Here is an 18,027-nt window from a genome sequence, read left to right as displayed (position 1 = left end):
TCAAGAATTGGACACTTAACCTACTGAGTCACTCAGGTGTCCCCATTACTCCTTTTATTAAGAACTTATATTCTTTGTTTTAGTGAGAGGTTTTTGGAGAGGTGGGGGACACATGTGATTAAAGTTTACTTAGTACTATTCAAAAGACCATTTAATTTGTTAATCTGATGAATTAAATGAGATTTTCAAATGTAAAATGCATGGTACATTCCTGGGATGAGCCATAATTGATTATGACACAATTTTCCTATGTTTTGAATTTTTTAAAGATTTTTGTATCTATAATCATGAATAAATAATTTTCCTGTCTTTAATTGTCTTTATATGGCTTTTGTATCATGGTTATATTTATGTCAAAATATTTGCTAGGGAGGAGTCAAGATGGCGGAGAAGTAGCAGACTGAGACTACATCTGGTAGCAGGAGATCAGCTAGATAGCTCATCAATCCATTGCAAACACCTACAAATCCAACAGGAGACCGAAGAGAAGAAGAGCAACAATTCTAGAAACAGAAAATCGACCACTTTCTGAAAGGTAGTGAAAGGGTCCGTAGACAAAAGGACAAGACTGATACAAAGCGAAGGTCAAGCAGAGCTTTATTTTGCACCAAGCATTGAGAATCAAACTGACCGGCCAGGGCCGTCTCTTGCAAAGAGGCAACCCCTCCCAGTCTCACAGATTAACTTTTATAGAGTAAAGGCCATGTGGTTGAGCCTGGCCACACACAGGTGGCCAACTGAATTACAATTCACCCTATAGTAGTTATTTGAACTAGCCTATCACTCTGGTCAGAATTGGCGCCCAAAAGGCAGGGCCCACATTCTTGGGTGGTTGGAGAGGTGCTTTCCTGATTGGATGTCTCCACCTGGCTTGGCTCATCCTTGGCGGGTAGGGAGATAATACGTGCGCTTTCACTGATTGGACGTTTCCACCTGGCCAGACACTTCCTTGTATCTGGGCTCCATTATTTTTGCCCAGCCTGACATGTCCTGGTATCTGTGCTCCATTATTGGGGCTATTTGGCCGTATTTCATCAGTTCTGTTTCTAAGCGCTTTCCTCTTGGGGAGAAGGGGCAGGTTCAATCTAAGTTTACTGCATAAACAACAAAATGGCTCGCTCTGGCTAAGTAGGCCCTTACAGTAGGACAGCGGAGAAGTTAATCTAAAGCTACGGGAAGAAAGACCGCAGGGGGAGGGGCTGGCTCCCATCAAGCAGTGGAGCAACAGACCACAAAATCAGGACTTTTAAAAGTCTGCTCCACTGAGGGGCATCGCTCCAGAGGCTAAATCGGGGTGAAGCCCACACGGATTCAGTGTGGCCCCAGGTCCCGCAGGGTCACAGAAGGATCGGGGGTGTCTGAGTGTCGCAGAGCTCGCAGGTATCAGAGTGGGGAAGCCGGCTACAGAGACAGAGCCGAGGTGTGAGCTCTCAGCTCGGGGTTACCTTGAACCGGTCACGGGCTGGGTGAGCTCAGAGCGCAGCCAGAGGCCAGGGAGATGGGAGTGATTGAGCACTTTTCTCTGAGGGTGTACTGAGGAGTGGGTCCTGAACTCTCGGCTCCTCTGGGCCGGAGATTGGGAAGCCGCCATTTTCATTCCCATCCTCTGGAACTCTACAGAAAGTGTTCAGGGAACAAAAGCTCCCGAAAGCGAACCCGAGCAGATTACTTAGCCCGGCCCCTGGTAAGGGTGGTGCAATTCCGCCTCGGGCAAAGACACTTGAGAATCACTACAACAGGCCCCTCCCCCAGAAGATCAACAAGAAATCCAGCCAAGACCAAGTTGACTTACCAAGGAGAACAGTGGAATTCCAGAGGAGGAGAAAGCAAAGCATGGAATTCATGGCTTTCTCCCCATGATTCTTTAATCTTGCAGTTAATTTAAATTTTTTTTAATTTTTTTTCTTCTTCTAAATTTTTTTTAAACTTTTACCCTTTCCTCTTTTAACGTTTTTTAACTAGTTTATCTTAACAATACCTTTCATTAAAAAAAAAATAATAATCATCTTTTTGAACCCTCATTATTGGAGTCATATTTTATCCTTCATTGTATCTAACTTTATTTTTTGTATACACATAGGGCTTTTTCTTCTAAAAAATTTGGGTACAACTTATTCTAATATATCAAAATATACCCTAAATCTAGCTCCAGGCTTGTTCTAGTCTCCAGCCTGAGCAAAATCTCTCCACTTTCTTTTTCTTTATTCTCCCAAACAACTTACTTTATCAACCCCTTTTTTAGAAATTAAAAAAAATTTTTTTCATCTTTATAGGCATATTCCATCCCTTCATTGTGCTTACCCTTATATATGTTTTTCATTCTTTTAAATTTTGGGAGGTAGTTTCTTCTAAGAGACCAAAATACTCACAAAATTAAGTGGGTGAGCCTGTTCTAGTCACCAGTCTAACATATGTATGTATATATATATATATATATATATATATATATATATATATATAATTTTCTTTTTTTTTTTAAATTTTTTTTTTAACTTCTTTTTATCCCTTTTCTACCCCCCATGATTTGGGGTCTCTTCTGATTTGATTAAAGCACATTTTCCTGGGGTCTTTGCCACCCTTTTAGTGTTTTATTTGCTCCTTCATATATTCTTATCTGGACAAAATGACAAGGTAGAAAAACTCACCACAAAAAAAGAACAAGATGCAATACCAAAGCGTAGGGACCTAATCAATATAGACATTGGTAGTATGTCAGATCTAGAGTTCAGAAGGACGATTCTCAAGGTTCTAGCCGGGCTCCAAAGAAAAGGGCATGGAAGATATTAGAGAAACCCTCTCTGGAGAGATAAAAGCCCTTTCTGGAGAAACAAAAGAACTAAAATCTAACCAAGTTGAAATCAAAAAAGCTATTAATGAGGTGCGATCAAAAATGGAGGCTCTTACTGCTAGGATAAATGAGGCAGAAGAAAGAATTAGTGATATAGAAGACCAAATGACGGAGAATAAAGAAGCTGAGCAAAAGAGAGACAAACAAATACTGGACCATGAGGGGAGAATTAGAGAGATAAGTGACACCATAAGATGAAACAACATTAGAATAATTAGGATTCCAGAAGAAGAAGAAAGAGAGAGGGGAGCAGAAGGTATATTGGAGAGAATTATTGTAGAAAATTTCCCTAATATGGCAAAGGGAAAAAGCATCAAAATCCAGGAGGTGCAGAGAACCCCCCTCAAAATCAATAAGAATAGGTCCACACCCTGTCACCTAATAGTAAAATTTACAAGTCTTAGCGACAAAGGGAAAATCCTGAAAGCATTCCTGGAAAAGAAGTCTGTAACATACAATGGTAAAAATATTAGATTGGCAGCGGACTTATCCACAGAGACCTGCAGGCCAGAAAGAACTGGCATGATATATTCAGAGTACTAAACGAGAAAAACATGCAGCCAAGAATACTATATCCAGCTAGGCTATCATTGAAAATAGAAGGAGAGATAAAAAGCTTCCAGGACAAACAAAAACTGAAAGAATTTGCAAACACCAAACCAGCTCTACAGGAAATATTGAAAGGGGTCCTCTAAGCAAAGAGAGACCCTAAAAGTAGTAGATCAAAAAGGAACAGAGACAATATACAGTAACAGTCACCTTACAGGCAATACAATGGCACTAAACTCATATCTCTCAATAGTTACCCTGAATGTTAATGGGCTTAATGCTGCAATCAAAAGACACAGGGAATCAGAATGGATAAAAAAACAAAACCCATCAATATGCTGCCTACAAGAAACTCATTTTAGATCTGAAGACACCTCCAGATTTAGAGTGAGGGGGTGGAAAACAATTTACCATGCTAATGAACACCAGAAGAAGGCTGGGGTGGCAATCCTTATATCAGATCAATTAGACTTTAAGCCAAAGACTATAACAAGAGATGAGGAAGGACACTATATCATACTTAAAGGGTCTGTACAATAAGAAGATCTAACAATTTTATGGGGCGCCTGGGTGGCTCAGTGGGTTAAAGCCTCTGCCTTCGGCTCAGGTCATGATCCCAGGGTCCTGGGATTGAGCCCCGCATCGGGCTCTCTGCTCAGCGGGGAGCCTGCTTCCTCCTCTCTCTCTGCCTGCCTCTCTGCCTATTGTGATCTCTGTCTGTCAAATAAATAAATAAAAATCTTTGAATAAAAAAATAAAAAAAATAAAAAAAAGAAGATCTAACAATTTTAAATATCTTTGCCCCTAACATGGGAGTGGCCAACTATATAAACCAATTAATAACAAATATCAAAGAAACACATTGAAAATAATACAATAATAGTAGGGGACTTTAACACTCCCCTCACTGAAATGGACAGATCATCCAAGCAAAAGATCAACAAGCAAATAAAGGCCTTATATGACACACTGGACCAGATGGATATCACAGATATATTCAGAACATTTCATCCCAAAGCAACAGAATACACATTCTTCTCTAGTGCACATGGAACATTCTCCAGAATAGATCACATCCTCGGTCCTAAATCAGGTCTCAACCGGTATCAAAAGATTGGGATCATTCCCTGCATATTTTCAGACCACAATGCTCTGAAGCTAGAACTCAATCACAAGAGGAAATTTGGAAAGAACCCAAATACATGGAGACTAAACAGCATCCTTCTAAAGAATGAATGGGTCAACCAGGAAATTAAAGAAGAGTTGAAAAAATTCATGGAAACAAATGATAATGAAAACACAATGGTTCAAAATCTGTGGGACACAACAAAGGCAGTCCTGAGAGGAAATATATAGCGGTACAAGCCTTTCTCAAGAAACAAGAAAGGTCTCAAATACACAACCTAACCCTACACCTAAAGGAGCTAGAGAAAGAACAACAAAGAAAGCCTAAACCCAACAGGAGAAGAGAAATAATAACAATCAGAGCAGAAATCAATGAAATAGAAACCAAAAAACCCAATAGAACAAATCAACAAAACTAGGAGCTGGTTCTTTGAAGGAATTAATAAGATTGATAAACCCCTGGCCAGACTTATCAAAAAGAAAAAAGAAAGAACCCAAATAAATAAAATCATGAATGAAAGAGGAGAGATCACCAACACCAAAGAAATACAAACAATTATAAGAACATATTACGAACAATTCTATGCCAACAAATTTGACAATCTGGAAGAAATGGATGCATTCCTAGAGACATATAAACTACCACAACTGAACCAGGAAGAAATAGAAAACCTGAACAGACCCATAACCAGTAAGGAGATTGAAACAGTCATCAAAAATCTCCAAACAAACAAAAGACCAGGGCCAGACGACTTCCTAGGGGAATTCTACCAAACATTTAAAGAAGAATTAATACCTATTCTCCTGAAACTGTTCCAAAAAATAGAAATGGAAGGAAAACTTCCAAACACATTTTATGAGGCCAGCATCACCTTGATCCCAAAACCAGACAAGGATCCCATCAAAAAAGAGAATTACAGACCAGTATCTTTGATGAGCACAGATGCGAAAATTCTCACCAAAATACTAGCCAATAGGATCCCACAGTACATTAAAAGGATTATTCACCACGACCAAGTGGGATTTATTCCAGGACTGCAAGGTTGGTTAAACATCTGCAAATCAATCAATGTGATGCAATACATTAACAAAAGAAAGAACAAGAACCATACGATACTCTCAATAGATGCTGAAAAAGCATTTGACAAAGTACAGCATCCCTTCCTAATCAAAACTCTTCAAAGTGTACGGATAGAGGGCACATACCTCAATATTATCAAAGCCATCTATGAAAAACCCATTGCAAATATCATTCTCAATGGAGAAAAACTGAGAGCTTTTCCGCTAAGGTCAAGAACACGGCAGGGATGTCCGTTATCACCACTGCTATTCAACATAGTACTAGAAGTCCTAGCCTCAGCAATCAGACAACAAAAGGAAATTAAAGGCATCCAAATCAGCAAAGAAGAAGTCAAACTATCACTCTTTGCAGATGATATGATACTATATGTGGAAAACCCAAAAGACTCCACTCCAAAACTGCTAGAACTTGTACAGGAATTCAGTAAAGTGTCAGAATATAAAACCAATGCACAGAAATCAGTTGCATTTCTCTACACCAACAACAAGACAGAAGAAAGAGAAATTAAGGAGTCAATCCCATTTATAGTTGCACCCAAAACCATAAGATACCTAGGAATAAACCTAACCAAAGAGGCAAAGAATCTATACTCAGAAAACTATAAAGTACTCATGAAAGAATATGAGGAAGACACAAAGAAATGGAAAAATGTTCCATGCTCCTGGATTAGAAGAACAAATATTATGAAAATGTCTATGTTACGTAAAGCAATCTACACATTTAATGCAATCCCTATCAAAATTCCATCCATTTTTTTCAAAGGAATGGAACAAATAATCCTAAAATTTATATGGAACCAGAAAAGACCTCGAATAGCCAAAGGAATATTGAAAAAGAAAGCCAAAGTTGGTCGCATCACAATTCCGGACTTCAAGCTCTATTACAAAGCTGTCATCATCAAGACAGTATGGTACTGGCACAAAAACAGACACATAGATCAATGGAACAGAATAGAGAGCCCAGAAATAGACCCTCAACTCTATGGTCAACTAATCTTTGACAAAGAGGAAAGAATGTCCAATGGAAAAAAGACAGCCTCTTCAACAAATGGTGTTGGGAGAATTGGACAGCCACTTGCAGAAAAATGAAATTGGACCATTTCCTTACACCACACACGAAAATGGACTCAAAATGGATGAAGGACCTCGATGTGAGAAAGGAATCCATCAAAATCCTTGAGGAGAACATAGGCAACAACCTCTTTGACCTCAGCTACAGCAACTTCTTCCTGGGAACATCACCAAATGCAAGGGAAGCAAGGACAAAAATGAACTATTGGGATTTCATCAAGATCAAAAGCCTTTGCACAGCAAAGGAAACAGTTAACAAAACCAAACGACAACTGACAGAATGGGAGAAGACATTTGCAAACGACATATCAGATAAAGGGCTAGTGTCCAAAATCTATAAAGAGCTTAGCCAACTCAACACCCAAAGAACAAATAATCCAATCAAGAAATGGGCAGAGGACATGAACAGACATTTCTGCAAGGAAGACATCCAGATGGCCAAAAGACACATGAAAAAGTGCTCCACATCACTCAGCATCAGGGAAATACAAATCAAAACCACAATGAGATACCACCTCACACCAGTAAGAATGGCTAAAATTAACAAGTCAGGAAATGACGGATGCTGGTGAGGATGCGGAGAAAGGGGAACCCTTCTACACTGTTGGTGGGAATGCAAGCTGGTGCAACCACTCTGGAAAACAGCATGGGGTTCCTCAAAAAGTTGATAATAGAGCTACCCTATGACCCAGCAATTGCACTACTGGGTATTTACCCTAAAGATACAAACGTAGTGATCCAAAGGGGCACGTGCACCCGAATGTTTATAGCAGCAATGTCCACAATAGCCAAACTATGGAAAGAACCTAGATGTCCGTCAACAGATGAGTGGATAAAGAAGATGTGGTATATATATATATACAATGGAATACTATGCAGCCATCAAAAGAAATGAAATCTTGCCATTTGCAATGATGTGGATGGAACTAGAGGGTATTATGCTTAGCGAAATAAGTCAATTGGAGAAAGACAACTATCATATGATCTCCCTGATATGAGGACGTGGAGATGCGATGTGGTGGGTTTGGGGAGTAGGAAAAGAAAAAAATGAAAGACGATGGTATCAAGAGGGAGACAAACCATAAAAGACTCAATCTCAAAAAACAGACTAAGGGTTGCTGGGGGAAGGGGGGACGGGAGAGGGTGGTGGGGATATGGACATTGGGGAGGGTGTGTGCTATGATGAGTGCTGTGAAATGTGTAAACCTGACGATCCACAGACCTGTACCCCTGGGGATAAAAATACATTTTATGTTTATTAAAAAAATTTAAAAATTAAAAAAAAATAATAAGCTGGACACCTAGTTCATATTTCTAGTCATTTCTCTTTTCGAATATTAGCATTTAAGATTATAATTTTCCCTCAAAGTTTTTATCGCATTTCACAAGTTTTGTTTTTTAAAGATTTTATTTATTTATTTGTCAGAGAAAGAGAGAGAGCCCAAGCAGGGGGAGTAGCAGGCAGAGGGAGAATCAGGTTCCCTGCTGAGCAAAGAACCTGATGCAGAACTCCATCCCAGAATCCTGGGATCATGACCTGAGCCGACATTTAACCAACTTAGCAGATATTTAACCAACTGAGCCACCCAGGTGTCCCAACATTTCACAAGTTTTGAAGTGCAGTATTTTCATTAAATTCTCACTATTTTTTCATTTCAGTTATGACTTATTCTGTTACACCTGAGTTATATGAAGTATATTTTAAAATTCAAAATGTATTTTCATAATTGTTTATATTATCATAATTAATTTATTTGATGATTGAGTTACAACTTAATTTTATAACTTTTTAAAAATTTTTGAGACTTCCTTTATGGTCCAGTATGTGGTAATTTTTGTAGTTATTGCATATGGGCCTGAAAGGTATCTATGTTCTCTAATTTTGAAGTGCAGAATTCTAAACATATTCATGAAATTGAACTTGCTGGGTTCCAAAGGTCGCTACTGACTTGGAATTAGTTTGATTTAATGCTCTTGACCTGTGCATTCCCTGATGGTGCAGATAAAGTAAATTTGAACCTCAGACCCACCTGAAGGCAAGGCTGCGGTGAAAAAAAGATGGTGATGATGACCATGAATTTTCTCCTTTCAACTTTCCACCTGGAGCCATATCAAGTGGCTTTCCTTGTTGAAAGCAGGCCAATCTTTTTCCTAAGCCACCCACTAAAGACCCCTGTCTTATGAATTGACCTGTGCTTCACATCTCCTCACCCTGTCTAGGCTCAAGTTCAAGCTAAGATCTGCTCCAAGTAAACCAGGCATCGCTCTGAAAATTCTAGAGGACTTGTTTTTCTTTTCTAGATTTGCCAGTAGGTCAGTTCTGGTGTTAGTATCCTATTATTGGCTTCTGAATATTTCTCTCATTTTTTTGTGCAGGGTTTGCAATGCTAAGCTATATCCAGCTCTTTTTGCAGTGGGAGGACCTTTCCTAATGCCTAGTCTGCATGGAAGTGTTTGGTACCTCACGCCACCCCCATTACACCCGAGATTGTACTTGTTGGAATTTATCCCTGGCTCCCAAATTGCCAAATCTAATAGTCCCCTCTCTGTTCCTAATTCATATCACCTCTTTGCAACACTAATTATGTTTTGAAGGGCATATGTTTTGAAGAGCAGTATGTTTTGAAGAGCACCTTTGCTTCAAAGAGCTTTCTTCTCTGGAGTTTTCACCTACCATTCTAAAGACTCATCACCGGATCTTTGCTGACTCTTTTCTCCTTTATTCAGCCTCTTATTCTTGAAGTAGTCTAGGGTCTGGTCCTAGGCCCCCTTCTTTTCTCCATCTACATTCTCTCCCTAACTGAGCTCATCCACTTCAGGGTTTGAATAGCCCTTGAAAGCTCACAGTATCCAAATCATACTGTCAACCTTGACCTTTCCCCTGATCTCCAGTCCTGCACAGCAAACTGCCTACTTAACGTACCATTTGCCTATCTTATAGCATCTCAAACTCAACATGTCTTAAACCTTTGAGATCCCCCACCAAAATGCATTTATTGCCCAATCTTCCCTAGTCTCTTCCAAGACCCAGAAGTCAACTGAACTTTTCCCCCAACCCCATGCTGACTTCACATCTTTTTTTTTATTATGTTAGTCACCATACAGTACATCATTAGTTTTTGATGCAGTGTTTCATGATTCATTGTTTGTGTATGACACCCAGTGCTCTGTGAAATACGTGCCCTCCTTAATACCCATCACCGGGCTAACCCATCCCCCCACTCTCCTCCCCTCTAAACCCTTCAGTTTGCTTCTAAAATATATCTCAAATTTGCCCACTTCTATTTCCACTGCTACTACCCCAGTCTATTATCTATCACCTCTTTCTTGGACTACTAGTCTCCTCAATTTCATGATTGTAACACTAGAATCCATTTTTATACACATTTGGCACAGAGATCATACTAAAGGCAAATCAGTTAATTTTCTTTTTTTTTTTTTAAAAAACTTCTCAACAGCTTCTCATTGACTTAAAATAAAATCCGGATTTCTTACCTTGACACACAAGACCCTACTTTCTCTAATTTACCAGCTATACCCTTGTCCTCTCAGCTCCTAATGCTCGTTCTGAAGTTAAGCACTCTGTCCTTGTTGCCTTTTCCTCTGGAATGCTCTTTCTCTGGCTCTTCACATGGCCACACCTTCTCACCTTCAGATGTGAGCTCACACGCCATCTTCTCAGAGAGACGCTCCTTGATTATCTTATTTAAACTAGCAATTCCCCCATTTCGTCAAAACCCCAGTTATACTCACTTATATGATGCTACTTGTTTCTTTCTAGCACTTATCTCACTGGAGTAATCTATTTGCTTATTTATCTATTGTATAGCTTTCCTCACTAGATTACAGTTCCAGAGAGAAGAAATCTGCCTTAATCACTGTTGGCACACAGTATACACAAAATAAATCTCTGTTAAATGAGTTGTTATACTGAGTCCTTACCAAACATTGGTCTGTTTTAACCCCGAAAATAAGCATGTGAGATATAGGAAGCCTTCTCCTCTAAGTCCACTTCTTCTCCCAGATGGAGACATGTAGCTATATCATGGAAGCTCAGAAGGTTTGGCCTGTACAACCCATTACAACAATTCTCTTACCTGCCCTCAATTGTCTAGCAATCACTTGAAAACCTAGTAAGAAAAGCCAGAATTGGCCTAACAACTTGGTCTTTCCTTTTATTCAGTGGATATTATATGAGATTATTTTCAACAGTCCTTCAGAGTCCAGATACCTAGAGATGGAAATCAATAATCAAACCAGAACAATGTAATGTCAATACGCAACATGAAATATTTATACCTTTACACTTGTGAATTTTCCTCTATAGAAATGCACATGACTGATACCTACCCAATGATTTACAAATAGAAGTATATTTTGAATACATAAATATATATGAAAAATGTAAATCACATTTTAAATTTTTCAATAAATTATCTATAGCCCATCAACAGTCCTCTGTTTTAATGTGTTTCTCTGTAAACTCAACCAATCAGAGCCTGAGATAGGAAAACACTACAGTACATATCAACTCCATTACGATTGAAGACCAAGCTTCAGTTCACTAAAATTCACAGATACAACAAGCTCATTAGAGAGACAGGACCCCCAAAAACAGAAGTCAGTTGCATCTGAAAGAACAAAGCAAGTGTCAACTCCAAGGTGAAAGGAGTGGCAAGGACTTTGTAGCTTAGTTCCAAGCATGGAACAACCTGGTCAGTTCTTCCCTGTGTGCCTCATGGAGTAAAGACATAAGGCTGAACGAAAGAAACCATGTGATTAAGGACTTTTTTTTCTCACTGGTAACCAGAGGGCTGATATAGAAATGATTTTTAATCCACTGTCACTGAATTTAACTTACTTTGCATTAGAAGGAGACGTAAGGTAGCCATGCCTCATCTCAGTTTAATGAATTTGTGGATTCTGAAGAAAGATATCAAAAGATGACTCATTGTTTAGCCAAGTAACACCCAAAGAAGAACCCATGGAGCTGCAGACACTTCTGTCACTAGGAGACTCTTGAACTGATTTTTCATTTGCTGGTTCTCCTTTCTTCATTTGTCTTCAAATGGGAATGTGTTTGAACCAAAGCTCTTCCCCGTGCTCATGTGTGCATGCTGGCAGGGATGGGTGACAGGAGAAAATATAGTCCTTTCTGGATTTCATTTAAAGCAAGGACAATCTTCTGTTTATCTGGGTGCTTGGATGAGGGGAGAGGAAGGAAGAAGGTATAACTGCAGCTCGCACTTAGTGACTGCGCTGTGGTAAGCACTAGACTGTACGGTAGTCACATTACCTTTTCCCTTTACAGTGAGGAAATGAAGCCCAGAGAGGGGTGTCACCTTGCCCTTGCTCCCATAGTCTGTGCAAGTATATGTGTGGGAATCTGAACCCCGGTCCCTGAATTCCAAGCCATGTTCCTCTACCACATGGACTTGCCAACTTTCTTCTCTTCAGAAGGGCTGGAATTCTCTTCCCTTTGAGTTGACTATAGAAGAATCATTCCATTTTCTCATTTTTCCAAGTGAAAAAAATATATACACATCAAACTCCCTGCAACCTTCCTACAGTAGTTTCCTATTGCTTCTATAACAAACTACCACAACATCTTGGTAACTTAATACAACGCAAATATAGTCTCTTGAAGTTCTGGAGATTGGAAGTACAAAACAAACCTGATGGAACTAAAATCAAGGTGCTGGCAGTGCTGGTTCCTTCTGGAGACTCCCAGGGTAAATCCATTCCTTGTCTTTCCCAGCTTCTAGTGTCTGCCAGCATTCCTTGGCTTGTGGACACATGACTCCAATCTCTACTTCTGTGGTCATCCCTGACTAGTCTTCATAAGGATAGCTGTGATTGCCCTTAGGGATCATCCCAATAATCCAGGATGATCCCCCTTGCCTCAATATCTTTAATGACCCTTTTTCTGTGTAGGATAACATTCAATTTCTGGGGATTGGACATGGATATCTTTGGGGGCCATCATTCACTCACTTGATCTGATTCAAGCTCTCACTTGTTTTCAACAACTCAGACCTTCAGTTATGCCCAATGAAATGCACCATTTTCCATCAGTGAAATCTACCATTGCCTCAGCCTTGCCTTTGAAAGAAATGGAATTGCTGGATCACAGGTACCTTCATTTGTAACTTTATTAGATATTGATAAACCATTCTAAAAAAAAAAAAGAGCTACCAATCTATTCTTTTTTTTTTTTTAATTTTGTTTATTTATTTGTCAGAGAGAGAGAGCAAGCACAGGCAGACAGAGTGGCAGGCAGAGGCAGAGGGAGAAGAAGGCTCCCTGCCGAGCAAGGAGCCCGATGCAGGACTCGATCCTGGGACGCTGGGATCATGACCTGAGCCGAAGGCAGCTGCTTAACCAACTGAGCCACCCAGGCGTCCCAATCTATTCTCTTTTGAACTCACTTCAATCAAGCCATCTGTATTCACTCCACTCACATGGCTCTTGTCAATGTCATTGTCCATTTCCACATTGCCAAATCCAATACTTAGTTCCTCTTTCTTGCTTGGTAGAGTGCTCTAGGTAGTCTCTGTGCTCATTCTCTAGACAATTTCATTCAATCATATTGCATAAAATACCATTTATACACAATGACTCCAAAATTATCCATAACACCAACCTGTCCCCTGAAGTCTATACTCATATAATCAGTTTCTCCTGATCATCTGTAATTAGATGTCTTCAGCAATGGAAATATCATGAAACTGAACCCTTGACTCCTGCCCCTAGCCCAAACCTGATTCTTCCGCCAGTGTTCCTGTCTCAAAATTACCAATCACCTGGCTGCACTCAAAATTTCTGCAACTGTCCTTGATCTGTCTCTCACTCCCTATATCTAACCCATCAGCAAATCCTGCTGGCTTTACCTTCAAAATATACCCCAGATTCAACCTTTTCCTTACCTTCTCCACTGATACACTTAGTACAAATCTAGGAGGAAGCTAGTTTGGGGAAGTGGGTATTGTATGGAATCAAAGCCCAGCTTTGGCACATATGCTCTACCTCTATGTCCTTGCATTTCCTCATCCTTAAGGTGAGGATTATCATAGTAAATTACTCATGGAACTTCGCTGGGGTTAGATTAAGTTAATATATGTGAAGCACTTAAAACAGCATTTAGCACTCTGTTATCATCATCAATATCACCGTCATCATTGTCACAATAGCCTGATAATTATAATCCCTGATTCTACTTAAGATTCCCTACTACTTGTAGTTTGTAAATTAGTCAGAGGGATCCTTTTGAAGCATAATTATGCCATTTGTAGCCCAAGCTCCCAGCCACATTTGGAATGAAATCCAAAGCCCTTATTATGGCTTATCCAGTTCTGTTTGAGCTAGCCCCTGCCTAAGTCTCTGATACCATATTCTATTACTCTTCCCTTTGCTCATCATGCCTGGCTGGCCCCCTTATTCTCTTCAAATTTGGCAAGCACACTGCTATGTCAGAGTCTTAGCACTTATGTTTCTTCCATTTTGAATGACTTTACCCAGATATTTATGTGGCTTTTTCCATCACTCCATTCGGGTCTCTGCTTTTAAATGCCACATCATCAGAAGACTTTGTTGACCTTGTTCCCCCAAACAGGAGTTCTTATTAGAGCAGCCCAGAAATTTCTATCTTTCCCCTTTGCCTACTTTATTTTTCTTCATGGGATTCACCACTTCCTGACACTATTATATATTCATTGTTTCTATGTTTTAATTGCCTGTCTTGCCCCATAGAACATAAGTTCCTTATAATCCAGAACTCCATCTTGTTTATTATTATACTTCCTATGCCTAGAAGAGTGTCTGGCACATAACAGGAATTCAATAAAAGTCTGTTGGATAAATGGATGAATCTTGGCTCTTACAATTCCTCAGTGTAAGACCTCTGCTCTATGTGGATGGGTAACTTGCTGCCTCCTGAATCCACCCTGTCCATGCTTCTGGTCTACCACTGCTGGAAAAGCAACCACCCCTTCCAAATGGTATCTATCTTAAAAGGCCCAGTCAAGACACCTCTTTCATGAAAATTTCCTCAATCAAAATCAAAATCAGAACAAAATCTGCACCCTCTGAACACCTGTTGCTTTCATCATATATGTCCTTTATCTGTTTTTATATATATTTTTTTCATTTTTGCATTCACTAGTTATACATCTGCAGGATTAACCATTTCATGTATTTTTGACCGTAAATTCTTCCAGAGAGGGTTCTGTGTCCTTCCTTTGCCAAATATTCTCCCCAAATCCCATCTATATATGTTTGATACTTTTAATTTATTTTATTTTTTATTTTTTTTTTAATTTTCTTTTAATTCTAATATAGTTAACAGTGTTACATTAGTTTCAGGTGTACTATATAGTGATTCAACAATTCCATACACCACCCAGTCAGTGTTCATCATGACAAAAGCACTCCCTAATCCCCATCACCTATTTAACCCATACCCCCAACCACCTCCCCTCTCGTAACCATCAGTTTGTTCTCCATAGTTGAGTGTTTCTTGGTTTGTCTCTCTCTCTCTCCCTTATTTTTTTCCTTTGCTCATTTGTTTTGTTTCTTAAATTCCACACATGAGTGAAACTGTATGGTATTTGTCTTTCTCTGACTGACTTATTTTGCTTAGCATTATACCCTCTACCTCTATCCATGTCATTGCAAATGGTGGAATTTTATTCATTGTGATGGCTGAATAATATTCCACTGTGTGTGTGTGTGTGTGCATGTGCGCACATGTGTACCACCTCTTCCTTATCCATTCATCTACTGATGGACACTTGGGCTGCTTCCATAATTTGGCTATTGTAAATAATGCTGCTATAAACATTATAAACACACGTACATGTGTGTACGTATCCCTTTGAATTAGTATTTTTGTATCCTTTGGGTACCTGGTAGTGCAATTGTTGCTCTATTTTTAACTTTTTGAGGAACCTCCATACTGTTCTCCATAGTGGCTGTACCAGCTTGCATTCCCACAAACAGTGCAAGAGGATTCCGTCATTGCCAACAATACTTTTTTAAAATAAATGAATAAATAAATGACATAAAGGTATGCTGGTGATGTTAATAATGAACTTTCAACAAACTAGTTCCCAGTTTTAGATATACGGCAAAATTTAAGAAGAATATTGCTAAAATTAATATTAAGATTTAATTAAATTAAGATTTCTCCATCTGACAATTTCTTTTAATTTTTCATGACCCAACTTATATATCACAACCTCCACATCATTCATCCCTCCTTCCATCCATTCATATAGTAATATTAGTTACCATTCATTTGAAAATGCCTGTACTCTCCTTACACTGTTCCATTTTATAGATGAAGAAATTGGGCTTAGAGGGGGTAAGCTCATATCTAAAGGGGTAATAGAAACACAAACAAGTAATTACAGAACAATGTGTATACTGAATAGAGAAATTTAAGGGCTACCCTAAGGAGAGTGAGGATAATGCACCCAACTCTGCCTACCCTTCAAGAAGGTAGGGTGGTCAGAGGGGATTCACAGATAAAGGTATCATCCCAACTGAACTCTGATGGATGAATGAAAATTATCTAGACAGGTAAAGAAGCCAAGGAAGTAAGACATATGGAAGATCAGTGAAATGATATCACTGTAGTGATGGGAGCTAAAGACTTTTTACAGCTCCCATCACTTTTTGCAAATTCTTCTATCATGAATACCACACCATGTTGTAAATGTGAGTTCAGAAGTCGGTCTCCATGACTAGGAACGGTTCTCTTCATTTATGTAACTACCTTTGTGCCCAGCACTGTGCCTGACATGAAGGTCACCTTCCCTAACTTTGGGCTGCTTAGGTGGCTACCAAGACTGCTGGCTGGATGGATGATATATGGAGATGCAATTTCTGGCTTGGCCCTTTTTAGGGCATATCCCTGTAAGTAAACATATCGGAGTAGCAGCCATAGGGGGCTTTGGGCAGGAAGGAAGAAGTCATCAAACATGAGGAAGAACCAAGCAAGTTCTGAGCCCTTGCAAAAAAGCACAGCCTGCTCTCAGGTTGTGCAGTATGCCTCTGCCCTTGAAAAGCCTCATCTCTAACAGTTTCCTCATTCAAGCCTCTGTGTTGCAAAGTAACAATAATAACACTTAGATTGAGAAATAATAAGATGTGTTTAGGAAATCACTTTGAAAAACCTGAACTGGAAGATGCCATGTAGAGTAAACTATACTTACTCTATGAAAAGCAGGGAATCCAAAATTCCCTGGTTCACTAATGAAAGGATCTTTCTATTTTCTAATTCCTTCACTTTCTAACTGCAGGGGTGACTGCTGGCAAAATCTGCCCTCCACCTCCAGCTTCTGAACAAAGTCAAGAAATCAACATTATAATCATGCATTGTTTCCATAGCAAAGGATCCCACAGCTCAGAGCAAAACAGCACTTTCTAGGATGTTGCCAGAGTGTATGTGGCAAAGAAAGATTAATTAGCCTCCCATTAATTGACAGTATTTCCCTCACATCTGCTTGGGCCTGATGTGAGTTTAAGTGTCTCTATTTAAGTGCCTAAAGCTGACTGAACATGTATAAAATTTAAGAACCCTTTCTAAACCTAAGAGAGGCCTGGGACCTGAGTTCCCTTTCAATAGTAGCGATGTTTTGAGAAAGGCTTGGGGGGCGGCTAGTGAATCCTGGAGAGGCAACAGAGACTAGGGGGTAAGACATTGGGAGAAGGAAGAAGAACTGGAGCAGGAGATAAGAGGTTAAGTCTCTGGCTCTCTAAAAAGCAGCATGACGCTGGCAAACCACACCACTCCTTTGGACTTCTCTTCTTGCTCTGGTGTTAGATTAAACCAGTGGTTTTCTACCGGGGTTTCTCATAGTCCTAGAAGTTCCAGAGTCCCCCTTAGGTATCTCCTTGATTCTAGAGCATTGTTGTCCAATTGAACTTTGGTTCAACAGAACTTTCTGTTATGATGGAAATGTTCTACCCATACTGTCAAATTGGTAGTCACTCACCCCTAATGGCTATTAAGTGCTTGATAGATAGCTAGTGCCACTGAGAAACTGAATTCTAAATTTTATTTAATTAATTTTAATTTAAAAACTCCATGTGGTGAGTGGCTGTAATATTGGGCCATGCAATTCTTAAAGGCTCTGAGTTGGGATCTAAACAGGCAGGGTCCAGGATTTACCCTACTCCTGCTTCAATGAGAACATGTCAGTCTTTCTCTGTTTTTAGTAATATGCTTCCACAGCAGTTTCCCCAAACAAAATGTTTCATAGCTAAAGAGCACTGGAAAACTACTAGACTAAATAATCTCCAAAGCCCTTAAGTTTTGAAAGCTCTTAATCCGATGGTCTTCATCTCCTTTG

This window comes from Enhydra lutris, unplaced genomic scaffold (assembly GCF_002288905.1).
Source record: "Enhydra lutris kenyoni isolate GAN:26980312 unplaced genomic scaffold, ASM228890v2 scaffoldscaffold15, whole genome shotgun sequence".
NCBI classification, from domain to species: Eukaryota; Metazoa; Chordata; class Mammalia; order Carnivora; family Mustelidae; genus Enhydra; species Enhydra lutris.
The sequence above is the reverse complement of the archived record's forward strand: the minus strand, read 5'-3'. Positions refer to the sequence as shown.